Source organism: Chiloscyllium plagiosum, chromosome 38 (genome assembly GCF_004010195.1).
Source record: "Chiloscyllium plagiosum isolate BGI_BamShark_2017 chromosome 38, ASM401019v2, whole genome shotgun sequence".
NCBI classification, from domain to species: Eukaryota; Metazoa; Chordata; class Chondrichthyes; order Orectolobiformes; family Hemiscylliidae; genus Chiloscyllium; species Chiloscyllium plagiosum.
This window is the reverse complement of record NC_057747.1, coordinates 20,854,930-20,872,442: the sequence shown is the minus strand read 5'-3', so window position 1 is coordinate 20,872,442 and position 17,513 is coordinate 20,854,930. Positions and strand designations below refer to the sequence as shown.

Genomic DNA, 17,513 nt, shown 5'->3' with positions numbered 1-17,513 from the left:
TCAGCTAGAGCAGAAAGCAACCCATCGCTGGGTATACAAAGTTAAAAATCACACAACACCAGGTTATAGTCCAACAGGTTTATTTGGAGGCACTAGCTTTCAGAGCGCTGCTCCTTCATCAGGTGGTTGTGGAGAATAAGATTGTAAGACACAGAATTTATAGCAAAAGTGATGTAACTGAAATTATATATTGAAATTATATATCTTTTTACACCCCAGTCCAACACAGTGTCTCCAAATCATTGCTGGGTATGATTGCGAGAAAGCAGTGCAGGGACAAAAGGATGAGTTTAATCACATTTATCCCAATGTCCTGTTCGGTAAGATGATGACTGTCAGCAAGCACGAAACAATTGCAAAGTCCAGTCTCAAAAGACCAAGACCTTGGCAATGTTAGTAATAAGTTTAATCGTTCTGTAAATGATATACAGTACGTTTTTGTGTGTTTGTTATAAATTGTATTTTTCTGCTGTATTGAAGGACAAAGGGCTCAGTTCGCTGGACAGCTTGTTGATAATGCTGTGTGATGCCAGCAGAATGGCCTCATTTCTTGCATCGACTGAAGTTACCGTGGAGTTACCTTCTCGGCCTCTCCTCTGACCTAAGATATTATAATGCTCAAGTTAAACCACCACCAGATGATGAGAGCGCACAGCCCTATAGACTGGTAAGACTATGAATTTTTTTTTTTTAAAGTAGCAAATCAATCACCTCTCTCAAATCCCAGCTGCGTTCGCTTAACACATTCTATTTCTGATTGGGACATCTTGGTACTTCATAAACAGCAATTTTCATTGTTCCTCATTATATCTTTCATTTTGTGGCTCTTTATTATGGAGAGACAACGGACAGTGACGCTCCAGTTAAAGTCACCACTCAGTCATCTCTTTCTCTAATGAGGAGCAGCCCTATGATCCTCTGGGACATACAACTTTACCTTTATGCCTGCACTGAGTTTGGATTCAAGACAGACTGGTCAAGGAGAAGTCACGGTCAAGAATGGTCTTTAGTTTTGGGATTCTTTATGGCACTGTTTATTACATTGCAAGACAAAATACTACAACAGATGAGGGAAACCAGGCTCCAAATTCTACCACCTATTGCTGGTCAGTCTATTGAACATGCTTCTTTGCCTATGTGTCTAATATTCACATGGCTGGACTTCAGACTTTGGTTTAATTCTCGGTATTTTCTACTCCTTCCTTATCTCCGCCCAAACAGTGTTATTTAAGCCCACTGAAGAATGATTCCTTGGCATTATTGCCAGGTTGCTTTAGGGTCCTAAAGCCCTTATGCAACATTGGTATTCAAGGGATGTCTGGTGGACTTGCTCTTAAAATGCAGCAATCCTGTTGCCACCACACTGGTATTTACTACGCTACACAATGCGTCAGATGGGGAATTTCAGTATAACAAAGAGACGTTGATGATATATGTACTTTGAGATATTGAAAGGTCTTGGAAGCTATAGTAGCTCCATAACAGTATTCAGTTGTTCAGTGTTTGACAATGAGAGACTATTTACTATTGATGCTCATAATGCACAGTTAGACAAGCCTGGGTTAGAGAAAATTAAACAAAGCTGTAGAAAGAGCTGGAAGCCAAAGCTGAAACATGAGATAGACATCTTAAAATAGTGAATAAATCCTAGTCATACATAAAAAGTAGTCTCATCTCAAAATAATTCCAAGACACAAAGCATACAACCTGTAAATTTGCTGCGCTGGTCCTTCTCAGTAAATAGCATTGCAAAATAGATGTTTCCAATATTTTACACCAAAGTAACATTTCAAATAAAATGGTGATGAGTGAAACCAAAATTCAAGTTAAACAAGAAAGGTCCTTTGAACAATACTGATGATATTTAGAAAGCAAGCAATAATGGCACATTCTTCCTTGGAAGTCGGCCTTACTTAGAGACAATTCCATTTCCAAAAATAAAAGTACAATGCCCTTTATTGTACAGAGTTACACCATTTCACAAGGTACTTACGCAGACATGCAGATTTGCAAATGATGGCAAATCAAATGAACCCCCAGCTGACTGCATGTAAAATCCCAATGAATAGTTTCGGTGGCATTAATTATGTGAAGGTGCCAGCGTTGGACTTAGTCCAACTGGCTCATTTGAAATCAGAAGCTTGTGCAGCTTGTTGGAAAAATCCATCATGATCACCAATGCCCATCCTTACTTGGTCTGGCCTACATGTGACTCCAGACCCACAGCAATGTGGTCGACGCTTAATTGCCCTCAGAACAATTAGGAATGGGCAGTAAATACTGGCCCAGCTAGACACACCCTCATCTTGCAAATGAATAACCAAAAAAAAAGATTGTTCTGTGAACCTGTTAATATTTCCTCCAGTTTAGAGGGTTGGAAACAAATTCTTAGCGGGCTTCACAGCACAGGTGCTGAGCAGATGTTTCATTCAGCAGATTCAAGAACTAGGGGTCACAAAATCAGCATAAGGTCATGCCTATTGAGGACTCAGATGAAAAATTCCTTCACTTGGGGAAGTTGCAAATCTTTGGCACACCGCAGAACAGAGCACTATAGATATCAATCTTTGGACTGATCAAGCACGAGATCTATGGAGTTTTGGGCACTTGAACAAGGGAGTAAGGCAGGGATTTGAAGCCGAACACCCAAATTCAGTAAGCAAAAAAAAAACCCCAAAGAACTGCAGCTGCTGGAAATCAGAAACAACAGAAATTGCTGGAAAAGCTCAGCAGGTCCGGCAGCATCTGTGGAGAGAAAACAAAGTTAGCAAATCTGGGTCCAGTGACCCTTCCTCAGGTCACTCCTGACAGCTGCCAGGCCTGCTGAGTTTATCCAGCAATTTCTGTTTTTGTGTCAAAATTTAGCCCTGACTGGCAAAGCAGGCTAGAGGAGGTTGTGTAGCTTCCTTTGGCTCCAATTGCTCATGTTGAACGTCAGAAAAAGATACAAGTCAAGGGGTTCCCCCAGAAAGCAGGACAAAAGGATTGAAAATAATAGTTCCTTGTGTGCACAGTGCCAGTGAGTTGAAATATCTCATCCACTTTTCAAATTTTTTTAAGTGTGTTTGCAGGGAGAATGATTATGCCAAGTGCCTGTGAAGTGTGTGTTGCTTTCCCAACAACTGAGCTCATCTTCTTTTGATCCAAGCCTTGGGTACTACAGGCTGTGGGGACAGTCACAGGACTTAATGCCAGTCACTTATAGCCACATGGTCAAAACTCTCTCTCATACCTCGATCAGGAGGCTGCGTTGGATAGACCCTGTACCAAACAAAAAAAAAGTTACATTTTTGATGTATCTAACAATTGACTTTCTGCTGAAATGCACAACAGAGCTTAGTATTTGGTCCACTGCAAAAATGGAGTTGAAAAGTGTGGCACTGGAAAAGCACAGCAGGTCAGGCATCATCCAGGAACAAATACTACCTTCTTGACAAATAAAAACAAAAAAAAAAATTTGTTTACCGAAATACTGCTTGTGGGATCTTGTTATGTACGAGATAACTACTTTGCCAAAACACAGGCAATCACTCTAGGAGAAGTACTCAAGTGTTTCTAAACAAAGCAGCAATAAGCTCCAAAATTGTGCCAATATTTCGCTTTCAGATGAAACCACTACTTCGTCACTTCAAAACCAACACTTCTACACCCTCTATATTGACCCAGAAGGTCACATCTTCTCTCACACAGGAGCTGCTGAATCGAATCTGGAGATCCACAAGGTTGGTTTCTCTTTTGCAGATGAGCCACTTGCCACGCTAACCTCCAACCGACACGAAAAATTACTACAAGCCTCATGCACAAACCAAGCTAGCTGAAAGATGTGCAACTGAGCAAACATCATGGAATCATGGGGACGCGGCAAATGACAGGTCAATGCAGAGTTGGGGGCAGAGAGCTTTGTTTTGTTTCTAATATATCAGCCACAACGTGGGAATTTTTAAAAGTGAAGTGTAAAACTAGGTTTAATGGCATTTCTCAAATTCATTTTTAAAGCAACCCCGCATCAGTATTTATTTTAATCAACCAGTTCAAAATGTGTTATGACACATATCCGGGATAGGGTGGGCTTCAAATCAGACCTGCTGGCTCAGAGGCAGGGACTTTACCACTGTGCTCCAACAGCACAAGCCAACAGTATCAACATAAGCTAACCACATGTAATTAATGAGTACTGTAGGAGATGAAGTGCCAACAAGTAATACAAAAAAGGATACATCATTGAACATCTAGTACGAATAAAAACATTAATAAATAATTTCTCTGAATTAGCAGAATAAAGGCTATTTTATAACACTGTACAATTGCAGATTCTATTTATCAGAACAGGCTTTAAAGAACAAAGACAAACTGTATCCATTGGCAGGAGGGTCAGCATTTAACAGCCACATGTTGAGAAATGAGAGTAGTTATGGTCTCGAATGCATTGTGTGAAAGGCGATTCGAAGCAAATTAAATGCTAACTTTCTAAAGGGGATTGGAGTATCTATTCGGAAAAGGAAAGAATGGGTGATTGGGGCTAATAGGACAGGTTCTTTCAAAAACCCAGCACAAGAAGAATTGGGCTGAATGGCCCCCTTCTGCAGTGTATAGTTCCAGGATTCTATAAAAGGAAAAGTACTTGATCTTGAAAGAAACTTGCAGGATTTCACTCTTTTCCAAGGAATGGCTAATGGAAAAGGTGAAAAGAAGACCAAAAGATAAAGTAGCATATAGAAATATAAATAATCTATGGGGCAGGGTGGGAAGAGAGAAAAACACACAAATTCAAAAAAAATCATGAATTGAAGATTCCAAAATATGACCATGGAAACCACAATACAGGCTTGAATGTTAAAATTAATAATTTTAAAAAGGTTAATAAATGAAGACTAACAATGGGAACTTTGAGGTCAAAACAAATTTAGTTATACAATACCTTATAGTCTTTCAATATCCCTGTGCTAATTTATTTTTAATAATTTCACCCATGCATTAAAACAAGTCTGGAGTTGGACAGTTTCTATTTACCTGATAATTCATTAATGACCCTAGCATGTTTATTAGGCATTCAGGCATTCTCTCCTGCGAAAAGAAATGCTAGTATCTATGAAATACCACAATTCTGCCCCATAACTGCAAGCAGCATGGCTCTGGAAGAGGAAAGACTTGAAAAGAAAGCTAGGGGAGATAAGAAACCATCAGTCCTTCATTATCTCACTGTTACAGCACACTGCAGGTGCCATTTACTACAAAGTGTATCGCCAATGGTTTACAAAAGATGCACAGTGAGCAATAAGTCCCAGCATCCTGCTAACTGTGGAGTATTCCACTTATCCAACAAACCAGAGTTTACCTCAAGCATTCTAAATGCAACTAGGAGAAAGTGAGGATTGCAGATGCTGGAGATTAGAGTCGAGAGTGTGGTGCTGGAAAGCACAGCAAGTCAGGCAACATCCAAGGAGCAGGAGAATCATGTTTCGGGGCAAGAGCCCTTCATCAGGAACCATTCTATATGCAACCTTGCGACATATGCTGAGTGTTTCGGATACTCCACAGGTTTACCATGAGCGCAGCTTTAGTTATTAATACCCCAGGTTTAACTTCCTGGTTCTCTTGCATTTGATTTTTTTTTTCTTTCTTTGCTGGTCATAGAGTCATTGAGATGCGCAGGACAGAAACAGACTCTTCAGTCAACTTGTCCATGCCGACCAGATATCCTAAATTAATCTAGTCCCATTTTCCAGCACCTGGCCCATATCTTTTTAAACCCTTCCTATTCATATACCCATCTAGATGGGTTTTAAATGTTGCAATTGTACCAGACTCCACCACTTCCTCTGGCAGCTCATTCCGCACACGTACCACCCTCTGCACGAAGAGGTTGCTCCTTAGGTCTCTTTTATGTCTTTCCCCTCTCACCCTAAACCTATGCTGTCCAGTACTGGACTCCCCCACACCAGGGAAAAGGCTTTGTCTATTTATCCTATCCATGTCCCTCATGATTTTATAAACCTCTATGAGGTTTATAAAACCTGATAAACTTAAATAAACTTAAATTTAATATAAATTATATTTAATTTAATTTAAATTTAATATAAATGAGTAAGAAAGATACATGACCTAGCAAATCTAACTTGATGCATACAAAGATAAATAGTAGATTTCCAAATCATCACTCTTTTCAAGGGCTTTAAAAGATGAAGATGTTTTTGTCTCAGAGGACTACGGGATGCTCTTCTGTTAAAAGAGAGACACAACTGATGGGGAGGTTAATCTGAGGGTCACCACGCCTTACGGGAGGGGTGAGGTTGGGCATTGTACCTCAATGATGGAAATATGTTGCTGGAGAAGCGCAGCAGGGCAGGCAGCATCATATTTCCATCTCTGATCCCTCGATGCTGCCTGACCTGCTGCGCTTCTCCAGCAACATATTTCCATCTCTGATCTCCAGCATCTGCAGACCTCATTGTACCTCAATGTCATACTTCTGCGAGGTAAAAGAAAAACACCCTCAGTATCCGACCAAATGTGATCAGGTCAAAATAAAGGGCTATTCACAAATAACAATCAAGCCCTCATTTTCTTTTTCCCAAAAATCTCTCAGACATAACCTTATCAAGCACCAAAAAAAAATGACCTGAACATTCAAGTGTTGCACAGTATTTTCTGTCATCATCTGGCTATATGCCCATCTATGTATCTTAACGGCATATTGCTGCTAACACAACAGTTACTGTCAGGGAAAGCTAAACTAAGTGTTTACAGAAATTCTAAATCCTCCTGTGACCAAGCACTATGTTGCAGGAGGGCAGATATGCTACATCAGCAGGACCAAAAATTTCCAAAGTGCATACAGTTGGAATGTAAAATAGTAGCAGATTCTGGGTTGTGTACAGATCTGCTGATGGGTGGAATTTTAACATCTCAGATCCCCAGGGCAGCACAGTGGCTAGCATTGCTGCCTCACAGTGCCAGGGACCTGGGTTTGATTCCATCCTCAGACAACCGTCTGCGTCGGTTTCCTCTGGGTGCTCTGCCGTCTCCCACAGTCCAAAGATGTGTGGGTTCGGTGGATTAGCCAAGAGAAATGCTCATGGGCTGAATGGCCTGCTTCCACACTGTTGGGATTCTATGCTGCCAGACCCTTCACGTGAAGAGTTAAGATCAGACAGCTGACAGGGAGCGAAAGAGATTTGAGTGAGAGAGAGGGAACATAGTAGATATGATGCATACATAATCAACACAGGACCTCAGTGACTGACAGTACACTTCAAACTCAGAGCTACCATTAACGACATAAACGCACAAATTATTAATGATATTAACTAATGTCAGCATGGCTGGTAGATAAAATGGAAAATTAAATTAAAACCATATATACATATTTGCAGACAGTAGCAGATATCAGGAAGTGATTTTGTTGCTATAATTTAATCACAAGTTTCAAATGCTGGTTAAACCCCAAGTTCAACTGTACTCGTAATTCAGGATGCAAGTTTAAAGCCCTCAATTAATTACTGCCTTGAAGTCACTGCCAAGACACATCCATAACAGGAATCAGTAGCTACTTCTCCAAATCTACCCTGAGGGGACCTGGATCTTATTTTCAGCCCAAAAATAGTGAGAAATTTGGGAGGTGCAACTTTTCAGGAGTTTTAAAAGATTTAGAATGCAAGAAAAAATGCTCATAATTTCAATTCATTCCATTCAGTTATTGTATATAAGTAGCGCTGGACAATAAAATTCTTCGTTTCAGAACAGAAAGCAAGTCAGAATTTATTTTGCCCTCTCAGCACTACATTTGTCACAAGCCCTGGCCAAGGAAGATTTACTGCAGTTCTGAAGGTAGCTCACTGGACTCAAACTGCTTTCTCTCCACAAATACTGCCAGACCTGAGTTTTTCCAGCAATTTCTTTTTTTGTTTAAGATTTACAGCACCTTTCAACAGGGGGAAAAAGAAAAGCAGTTTTGCCAGGTTATAAAATGCTGCAGTCATTACCCACAGCCATTTAATTAAATACTGGCACAGCCAGACTTGTGTCAAACACCTACATTTATTCCCCTTGTAATATAGGGCCAATTTAGAAAACTACATAAATAAAATAACAGCTGATTTTCCCAAGTCAATTTACAAAATGCCTCACTTGTGTTAAAGCCGCTTCGTAAATTAGCATTCAAGAAATCCACTTTAATAAGCAAGGGATATTTTAGAATGCTCATAAATGCACAGAACAGTCAGTGAAGGACACTTGCCCAGTGCTTCCATCTTACACACAAGCACATCAACAAACAGAAGTGGAAGCAGTGATTAGCACAGCAAACTGCACTGTTCAACATCAACTGTCATACAATAATTACCTTATGTCCCACATCTTAATTGGAGAAGGCAGCCAACTACAAACTTCTGCTTTTTCCATCTCACAGTTATATAATAACATTTCAAAACATAGCACTCCACGTTGAATGAGTACAGATTAAAAGGTCATCACAATGAAATCCTTGTCTCTCCCAAAATGTTGCATGATCCTGTTGTGTTTCCGACATTTTCTGCATTCACTCTATCTCCAAAACAGGTTGTTAAAGAACATTATAATAGAACTTGCTGGAGCCCCTTCCATTAATATAATTTGAAGCAGAAACCATTCTCAACCTTAGCAGGTGGTGGGCACTCAGTGCTTGAAGACTGTCATGATAGGGGTCAGAGTTTTGGATATTAAAAGAAATTAAGGAATAGAGCAGGGACATACAATGAATTCATTAAGCGAAGGAGGTTGGTCAGAACATCGAATGTCTTACTCCAACCCATGTGCACTGATTATTATAAAAGCTACAAACTCAATGTCTTCAAAGCACAATCTTTGCACCACTCCACACAGACACACTTACCATTATAACTTTGATGATCAAATTTCACATATAGATTTGATCCATTGTGATTCCAATCTGTGTAGAATTGTACTATTACTGTTTCATAAAAGTAAACTCATATCCTGAAGAAGGGCTTATGCCTGAAATGTCGATTCTCCCGTTCCTTGGATGCTGCCTGACCTGCTGCGCTTTTCCAGCAACACATTTTCAGCTCATATCTATATTATGCCTTTTAGAACACCCCAATGCCCTCCACAAGCAATACTTTGAAGGATGTTCACTATTGTTATCAGAACACCACACAGATACTGTAGCGTGGTGGCCACAAATGACCAACTCACCACATCTGGATCCATTGGTTCAGGTATCAATGTCACTTGCTCCTTCTTGCTGTCTTCAAGACAAAGCGAACCTTTTATAGGTAGATGTCTAAAAGACAATATGTTTAGCAATGCTCTTTGAGCACTGCGTTGAATTCACCACTCTTCAGAATTGTGTCCTTAAGCTTCTCTCAGTCCACATAAGGGTCACCATGTCAATGGCGAACCAAACCAATTCTCAGTGAAGAGCTAAAACCTCAAGAGACAACGGCTGCTCATAGGCAGAGGTTCCTATGGGAAAACAACTTTTATTGCCATTGAGTACACAGGAGACAATGGGAAACCAGTTCCATATATTCTTTTCTCTAGTTGTATTGCACACTGAAGTTAAAAGTGGAAAACTTAAGAGCAACTGATGACGAAAGTGCGAGCCACACAGTGTGAAACAAACAGCAAAAGAACTGTCCTGAACCTGGTTGTTGCTGAATATTTCTGGAGTAGACAAGCAGAAGACTGGAGGAACACAGCAATTCAGGCAGCATATTTCTGGTGTCCTGCCTCTTCTGGGGAGATTTCAGAGAGATATTTGCTGGGATGGATAGTGTGGATCTGGTTCTGCTCATAGAAACTATATACTGTCCATACAGGGACTGCAGCGACGGTTCACCAGACTGATTCCTGGGATGGCAGGTTTGTCATACAGAAAGAGATTGGACTAAGTGGACCTGTATTCACTGAAGTTATGTTCTTCCCTCTCCCTTCACCCATCATCCCCATGCATTAACTTTGTTTCCTTTGCCACTGTTACCACCTTGTCTGCTGAGTATTCCCAGTAACAACTTCTCTTGTACTTGAAAAATAAGTGTAGCGCAGGGCAGCAGCTAAAGAGCAGGATTGTTGGGCTGGGGACGGTGGGGTGGCTCAGGAAATCAGATGAGGTGGATAGCAAAGAGATATCGCCAAAAGAATGGGTGGAAAAGTCTCCTTTTATAAAAAACACTGGGTCGAGAGTGTGGTGCTGGAAAAGCACAGCAGGTCAGGAAGCATCTGAGGAGCAGGAGAGTCGACATTTCAGGCAAAAGCATCGAGTGCCCACTCAGCCTCAGTGAGATAGGACAGTCGTACCTGGCAATTAACATGAAGCAGCATGCTGCAGCAAAATCTTTAATGGGTACAGCCTGACACACCAGCTGCAATTTGCTGGGGATACAATTGCATGCAAGTTACTACAGTTAACAGACCTACACAGTCAATTGACTTAAACAAGGTGCAGGTAACAGCATCTTCAATCTATCAATTTTACCAGCAGGTAGAATCAATTCCACAAAAAACTTCCCGGAAAATATTGTATTCTTGTTGTACCCTCAAAATATCAGCCCAAACTTTGGAAGTTTTACACAAAAAACAAACAAGTAGCAAAGCAATAGAATAAATTAAGAACTGCAGATGCTAGAAATCGGAAAGAAACAAAAACAGAAATTGCTGGAAAATCTCAGCAGGTCTGGCAGCATCTGTGGAAAGGGAAACAGAATTGACATTTCAGGTTCAGTGAACTTTCTTCAGAATTTCAGTTAAGTATGTTCTCTCTCCGCAGGTACTGCCAGACCTATTGGTTGTCCCGCAGGTTTTGATTACATGTCTGTTTTCTTTCAGAATACAAAATTTCCACACTCTATTCGCTTCAATACTTGAAACAAAAATAGAAGTTGCTGGAGAAATTTAGCAGATCTGGCTGCATCTGCAGAGAGAGGGGAACAGAGTTAACATTGAGTCTTCCTCCCATACAAAAAAAACAGCTTTCTGTTGTTCTCTCTCCACAGATTCTGCCAGATCTACTGAGTTTCTCCAGCAGTTTCTGCTTTGATTGCAGGATTCCAGTTTTTGCAGGTCTTTGGTTTTAATTATATGCACAAACTGCAAGGACAGAAAGATGTCATATTAGAATTGATTTTTCCTCATATATTACAGTTGATCAGTCTCTGCATCTTCTCTGTAATACTATATTCTGCGTTCTGTTCCATTAGTCTGATGTATTTACATATAAAGGTATGATTTGTCCAGTTGCACACAAAACAATACTTTTCACTTCTCTGCCAAGAAACTGCAGAGATTGTGAACACAGCCCAGTCCATCATACAAGCCAACCGTCCAACCAGTGACTCCATCCACACTCCCTGCTGCCTCAGCAAGGCAACCAAAGACCCCTCCCACCCCAGTTATAATCTCTTCCGTCAGGCAGAAGATACAAAAGCTTAAACACACATACTAATAGATTCAAGAACAGCTTCTTCCCAGCTGTTATTAGACTTCTGAATGGACCTCTCAAATTTAAATGTTGATCTCGCTCTCTGTGCGCCTTCACTGAAGCCATAACACACAATTCCTCACTCTGATCTATTACCCAAATGCACTTTGTATGGTATGATCTGTCTGTACTGCACGCAAAACAAACTTTTCATCATATCTCAGCACACATAACATTAATAAATTTTAGACTAATGATTTAGAGACAAAAATCTGCAGATGCTGGAATCCAAAGTAGACAGGCAGGAGGCTGGAACAACACAGCAAGCCAGGCAGCATCAGGAGATGGAGAAGTCAACGTCTTGGGTGTAACCCGAAATGCTGCTGTGTTCTTCCAGCCTCCTCCTTGTCTACCCTAAATCAAATGATTTGCCAGCCACCACTGCACGCTTTAATTGCAAATGTATTCTCATGCCAAATATCTTTCAGCTTTTGGTTGGATCATGGCCTGCATTTAACCCTGAACCAACACCACTGAACTTTCTAAAATTGCTGTGGAAGCTTGCTGTGCACAGATTAGCTGTCAGGTTTACAACAGTGATTCCAGTTTAAGTAGTAGATCATTGTGAAACATTTGAGTGCATCCAGAGGTTGTGAAAGGCGCCATATAAATGCAAAATGTTGTTTCTTCTTTTTTAAAAAGGGTTTCTATTCCCTCACCTTTGGAAACCTCAGAAAAACAGCAAGATGCCTTTTGCAAGCATCTCATAATTCAAGATTTCAGCTGGAAATTATGAGACATACTTTTTTGCGCCTCTTGCAGCGGACAAAAGAATTATGTCTTCCGAAAAGATCACCATACCCCTTTTCGCCTTTCTACAACAGTTACTTAACCATACTTTATGTAATCTACCTACTGCAATTGTAACCTTGTTACCAGACATACCACAACCGTCACTAAAATTGCACCAGTAATCGCAACAGCGCTGACATCTATTGACATACTTTTTTTTAAATAAACAAACCAACCCTTTTAAAATATAGCTCATGGTTTCTGCCTTGAAACAGGTACGGAAAACCCCGAGTTAGCATCCTCCCAAGTCCTACGATCAACTTATTTCACCAAAAAAAAACCCCAAGGACAGGCACTCTGAACAGACCCGGGGTGCCCGGCAGTTGCTACTGGGATCTCGTTTTGGGGGATGCCGTTCAAATTTACAGCTGCCTTGATATCAAGATGCTGACCCTGTGGGTCACTTGTAAATACCACCCCCTCAGCTTTCAATGCCCATTCAACAGGGGGGAGGGAGGTGAGAGACGTAGGAGGTATTTTCTCCCCCATAACATACACACAAGGGTTCCCCCCCCTCCAACCCAGCTTTGTCATTGATGCTGATGGGGGACGGGAGGTAACGATACATTTCAGGGAAAATTGCACAGCGTTGCTCAGCGGCTTGTTTATTATTTGCGAAGGAGCCAGGGAGAAACTTACAAGGCTCTCATTGTGTCAATTACACCCAGAACGTAAGAGGACACCAACTCCCCCCTTACCTTTGAAATCTGTAAACTACAAAACGTGAGATACTTGACACGGCAGCCTGAGATGATTCAAAAAGTTAGACATCTGATATTCTAAAAAGAAAAATCCCCTTTCCCCCCCATATGTGCTGAGCTCAGCTGTAGACTCAATTTCTACTTTTAAAAAAAAACTTGAGAAGCGCCGACTGTTTTGTAAACTCGAGTTAAAAGTCAATCTTGAGTGGATGCAATATGCTACAATGTAACGCGGCCCTAGCTGATACAGTAACCCGAGAGAGAGAGAGAGAGAGAAAGAAGCCAGTTCAACAGGAGCATTTTAGCTCATTAACTTTTCTCTTTCGCCGGCCTTTCAGCGTACCTGCCCTCGCCCCGGAGCTCTCGTTCAGCAGCAGCGGAAGGTAGGGAGGGGTGGTTTGTTCAGACCACCGAGGCTGAGGTCTCTGCGCCGTGCCCCCACCCCCCCCGGAGCTGGTCTCTGTTGTATTAAAAGCCAACAAAACGCCGCCTCCCTCGCCGGGCTCAGAGAGACGCCATGGCCAGAGAATTGCTACATTGAACCCAGACGTGGAGCCAACCATTCCAGAAACCCAAAGCGGGGGGAGGGGGTGTTGGGGGAAACGTGTGACGGTGAACTTTTACCCCAGTGAGGGCAGGGCAACCTGAAGACAAAGCGGTGAATTGCTGAGTGTTTTAACTGCAGGAGGTAGCCACATTGAGAGGGGTAGTGACATTTGCGGCTCGTTTAGTCTCCCCCTCCTCATACCTCCACCCCCCTACCCACATGGCAGCTGGTGGTCGAGTCCGGATTGAAAGCTCACGAATGTGTATCAGAATGCTGCAGGAGCTGACACTGTCAGAGCCCGGGAGGGCTAGCCAAAGCGTGGGTCTGCGTTTTTTGGGGGGGTCTAAACCAGCACACTGGGTCTATTTCTGAAAACAAAATGATGTTGGACATCACAGCGGGTGAGGTTGACCCGCTGCGATCTCCAGCATTTTTTTGTTTTCAGTTTATATTCCAGCATCTGCAGTAATTTGTTCATATAATGTCTGTTTCTCTCTCTCGCTCCTGCTGTGAAACAGCACTGGGATTAATTCTCTGTGTGTTTCTCCTGGTTCGAAATAGCACTGGGTCTATTTCTCTCTCTCTCTCTCTCTCTTTATCCTGGTGTGAAACAGAGTTCGGTCTATTTCTCTCTCTGTCCTGGTGTGAAACAGCAGTGGGTTTATTTCTCTCTATCTCTCTCTCTCTCTCTCTGTCCTGATGTGAAACAGCAGTGGGTTTATTTCTCTCTCATTCTGTCTCTCCTGGTGTGAAATAGCACTGGAGCTATTTCTCTCTCCCTCTCTGTCCTGGTTTGAAACAGCATTGGGCGGGTTGTTTTTTTGTTGTTGGGGAGTGCCATCATTCAACACCAAAGAGAAATAATGAGCGATTTGTCTTGTGGGACTGGGTGCCTCGTCTTTTTCACGAATGAAGTTGTCAATAGAGAAGGCGATCAGCGCCGTAATTTCGAGGGTGCATCTCAAACACCACTCTATTTTGCTTTAACTTTTCTCTCCGCCCTGCCCCGGGCGGGTTTCCATGTCTCTCTCTCTCTCTCTCTCGTCAGCCGCCTCCTTCTCCTCGGGCCTGCCGATTCCCGAAACGCTCAACCTCGGCTGATGGTCCGAGTGCAGCACTCCCGACCTCCGCCGTCCATCCATTGAGAAGCATGTCTGACCTCTAAATGATATGGCAGACATCCCGTGCTGCCGCTGGATGTAAAGAGTGGGGTAGCTCTAGGCCATCGTTTGCTTGATCATTTATCTCGCTGATGTGGGATCTTGCTGTTTACAAACCCGCCTAATCCCCGTGACTAAGAGCAGGCAAAGGCCATTCAATGTGATCACGGCTGACATCCTATCTCCAAGCCACGTTTCTGCTTACTCTCCATGCCCCATCATGCATTTAATATTCTTATTAAAAATGTATCAATCTCTTCTTTAATATCAAAGACCCAGCCTTCTGTGATAGTGAATTTCACAGGCAGACCACCCTCTGAGTGAAGAAATATTTTCTCATCTCAATCCGAAATGGTCTGCCTGCGTCCTTGGCTGTGACTCCTGGCCCACACGAGGAGGAACATCCTCCCCACATCGAGTCTGTTAGAATCAGATGCTGTACATTGTATAATATTGAGCAAAAAAGATTGAACTCCCTACCTAACAGTATTGTGGGAGGGGGAATTCAAGAAGGTGACCTCTTAATGTTAACTAGACTTGGGAGTTGGATGCCAACCCAACCCGCACGTCATGTCGGCATCAATGCAACACCTTCCTCCATCACACATTGCCCATTTTCATTTAGTCAGGGCATGACCTCTGCAGAACCCAAATCACCAAAAGAGAAAATGGGAAAATTCTGGTCACTAACTTCCTCCTTGATGTCTTGTTGTGAACTGAAGATAAAACAGACCATTTTCACGAGATGTGGCAGAGAAACTAACTACCTAGCTTCACACAAGCATCATAAAACTCTGTGTCAGAACCTGCGGCTTTCTGCAGAGTTGGGATCTCCAGAGCAGTTGGCAGCTGTTCACCCCATTGCACTGTTGCATTCCATTTACTTTCAATTTACCATTCAGTGCCTTTTCATTGCAGAATAAAAAAGGCTTGTACTTATGTAGAGCTGTCCATTATCATTGGATGCCCCACAGCCAGTGATGCATTGTAAAGGTGTTGGAGATAGATCAGCCAATTTGTGCACAGCAAGACCCCACAAACAGAACCTGATTTTGAGATAAACAGCAGTGCTGGAGGACACATCTGGGGAGGTTCTTTGACCCAAAAGCATTGACTCTGCTTCTTTCTCCCTGCAGATGCTGAGTTCCTCCAGCATTTTCTGTTTTGCCTGGTTGTGGGTATGTTCGCCGAGCTGGCAAATTGATTTGCAGACATTTCATCTCCTGTCTAGGTGTCATCTTTATCGCTTTGGAGCCTCCCGTGAAGCACTCTGTAGTGTGTCTTCTGGAATATATTTGGTTCCATCCTGCTACTTCTGGTTGTCCATTACAGTGGCCGATATATTGGGTCCAGGTCAATGTGCTTTTAGAAATTTTCTGGCTGTCCTCTGTGTGGCTTGTCCTGTGATAGTTGTGTTGTTCCAGTCAAATTTGTGGTCCCTGTCATCTTTTTGTGTGGCTACTAAGGTCGTGGCCAAATAAATTCCAGAAGACGCAATGCAGCAATGCTTCACAGTTGGCTCCAAAGCAATGAAGATGTCACCTGTACAGGGGCCGAACATCTGCAAATCAACTTCTCAGCTTAGCGAACATACCCATAACCATGACAACCAGCACCAAAGCTACTAACCTTTACGCAAACCTTGAACTTTCTGTTTTTATTGCAGCTCTCCAGCATTGGCAGTATTATATTTTTATCTGTGTATGAGATATTGGTTGAAGGATAAGTATTTTCCAGCACATGGGAAAAACCTCCCCTTTGTGTTTTCTGAAAGTGAGCTGCAAGATCTTCAATTAAGGCAGGCCCACCTGAGAGAATAAGAATAATACGTTTTCGCTTTACCAAATTGGCATTCAATTTGTTTTTTTTAATACTGCAATCTTTGTTATTGTTTGATACAACAACAACTTGTATTTCTGTAGCATCTTAACTGGAGCACAATGTTCTTCTGTGCTTCACAGAACCATGTTACTGTTTGCCAGTCAGTATTTGACACTAAACTTTGGAAAAGCAAACTCAAACAGATGACGAAATAGGTTTTAAGGAGGGGTTTAAAGGAGCAAAGCAAGCCAGCGAGGTTTAAGAAGACCTTAAGCAGAGCTTAAGATATTGTCAGTCAAATGCATGGCCAGCAATTATAAAATGATTAAAATTAGAGCTGCTGAGAAGACCATAATGAGATGAACATGGATATTGTGGGGGGTTGTGTGGTTGGAAGAGGTTACAGAAATAGGGAGGGTCAGGGACATGTAGGGATTTGGAAATGAGAAGGAAAATTTGAAAATGGAACCATTGCCAATGTAGGTAAACAAGAACTGGGAGGAAAGGTGAATATGACTTGATATGAGTTGGGATATAGGCCACAGGTGTGAAATAGTTTCAAAGTTACAGGAGACCTAACAGAAACACTTTGGAACAGTCAAGCCGACAGGAGGCCAAAGGCATGGATGAAGCTGTCAGTAGCAGATAAGCTGAGGCAGAAGTGTACAATGTTACAGAGGTGGTAATGGGCAGGCATGGATATGTGGTCCGAACCTCAGCTTGCGCTCAAATCTGAGATACAGTTGGTGAACAAATAAGCAATGTAATATGCAGATGGACTGGGTAAATAATGTTGCCAGTGGATCCAAAGAATGGGAATTCATGGAATGCTTACAGGATGGCTTTTTGGAACAGCTTGTCATGGAGCCCACAAGGGAGCAGGCTATTCTGGACCTAGTGCTATGTAATGAACCAGACTTTATAAAAAATCTTAAAGTAAGGGAACACTTAGGAAGCAGCGACCATAATATGGTAGAGTTCAGTATGCAGTTTGAAAGAGAGAAGGCAAAATCGAA

The 17,513-nt window shown here is 42.1% G+C and overlaps 1 long non-coding RNA gene across 2 annotated transcripts in view; it reads right to left on the bottom strand.

Moving 5' to 3' along the window:
• Nucleotides 1-13,581, bottom strand: part of LOC122541897 — a 418,077-nt gene extending 404,496 nt beyond the window's left edge. For both annotated transcript variants that reach the window (XR_006309704.1, XR_006309705.1), the window contains exon 1: nt 13,313-13,581. This is a non-coding gene — a long non-coding RNA (uncharacterized LOC122541897). The remainder of the gene's footprint in view (nt 1-13,312) is intronic.
• Nucleotides 13,582-17,513: the final 3,932 nt, after the last annotated feature.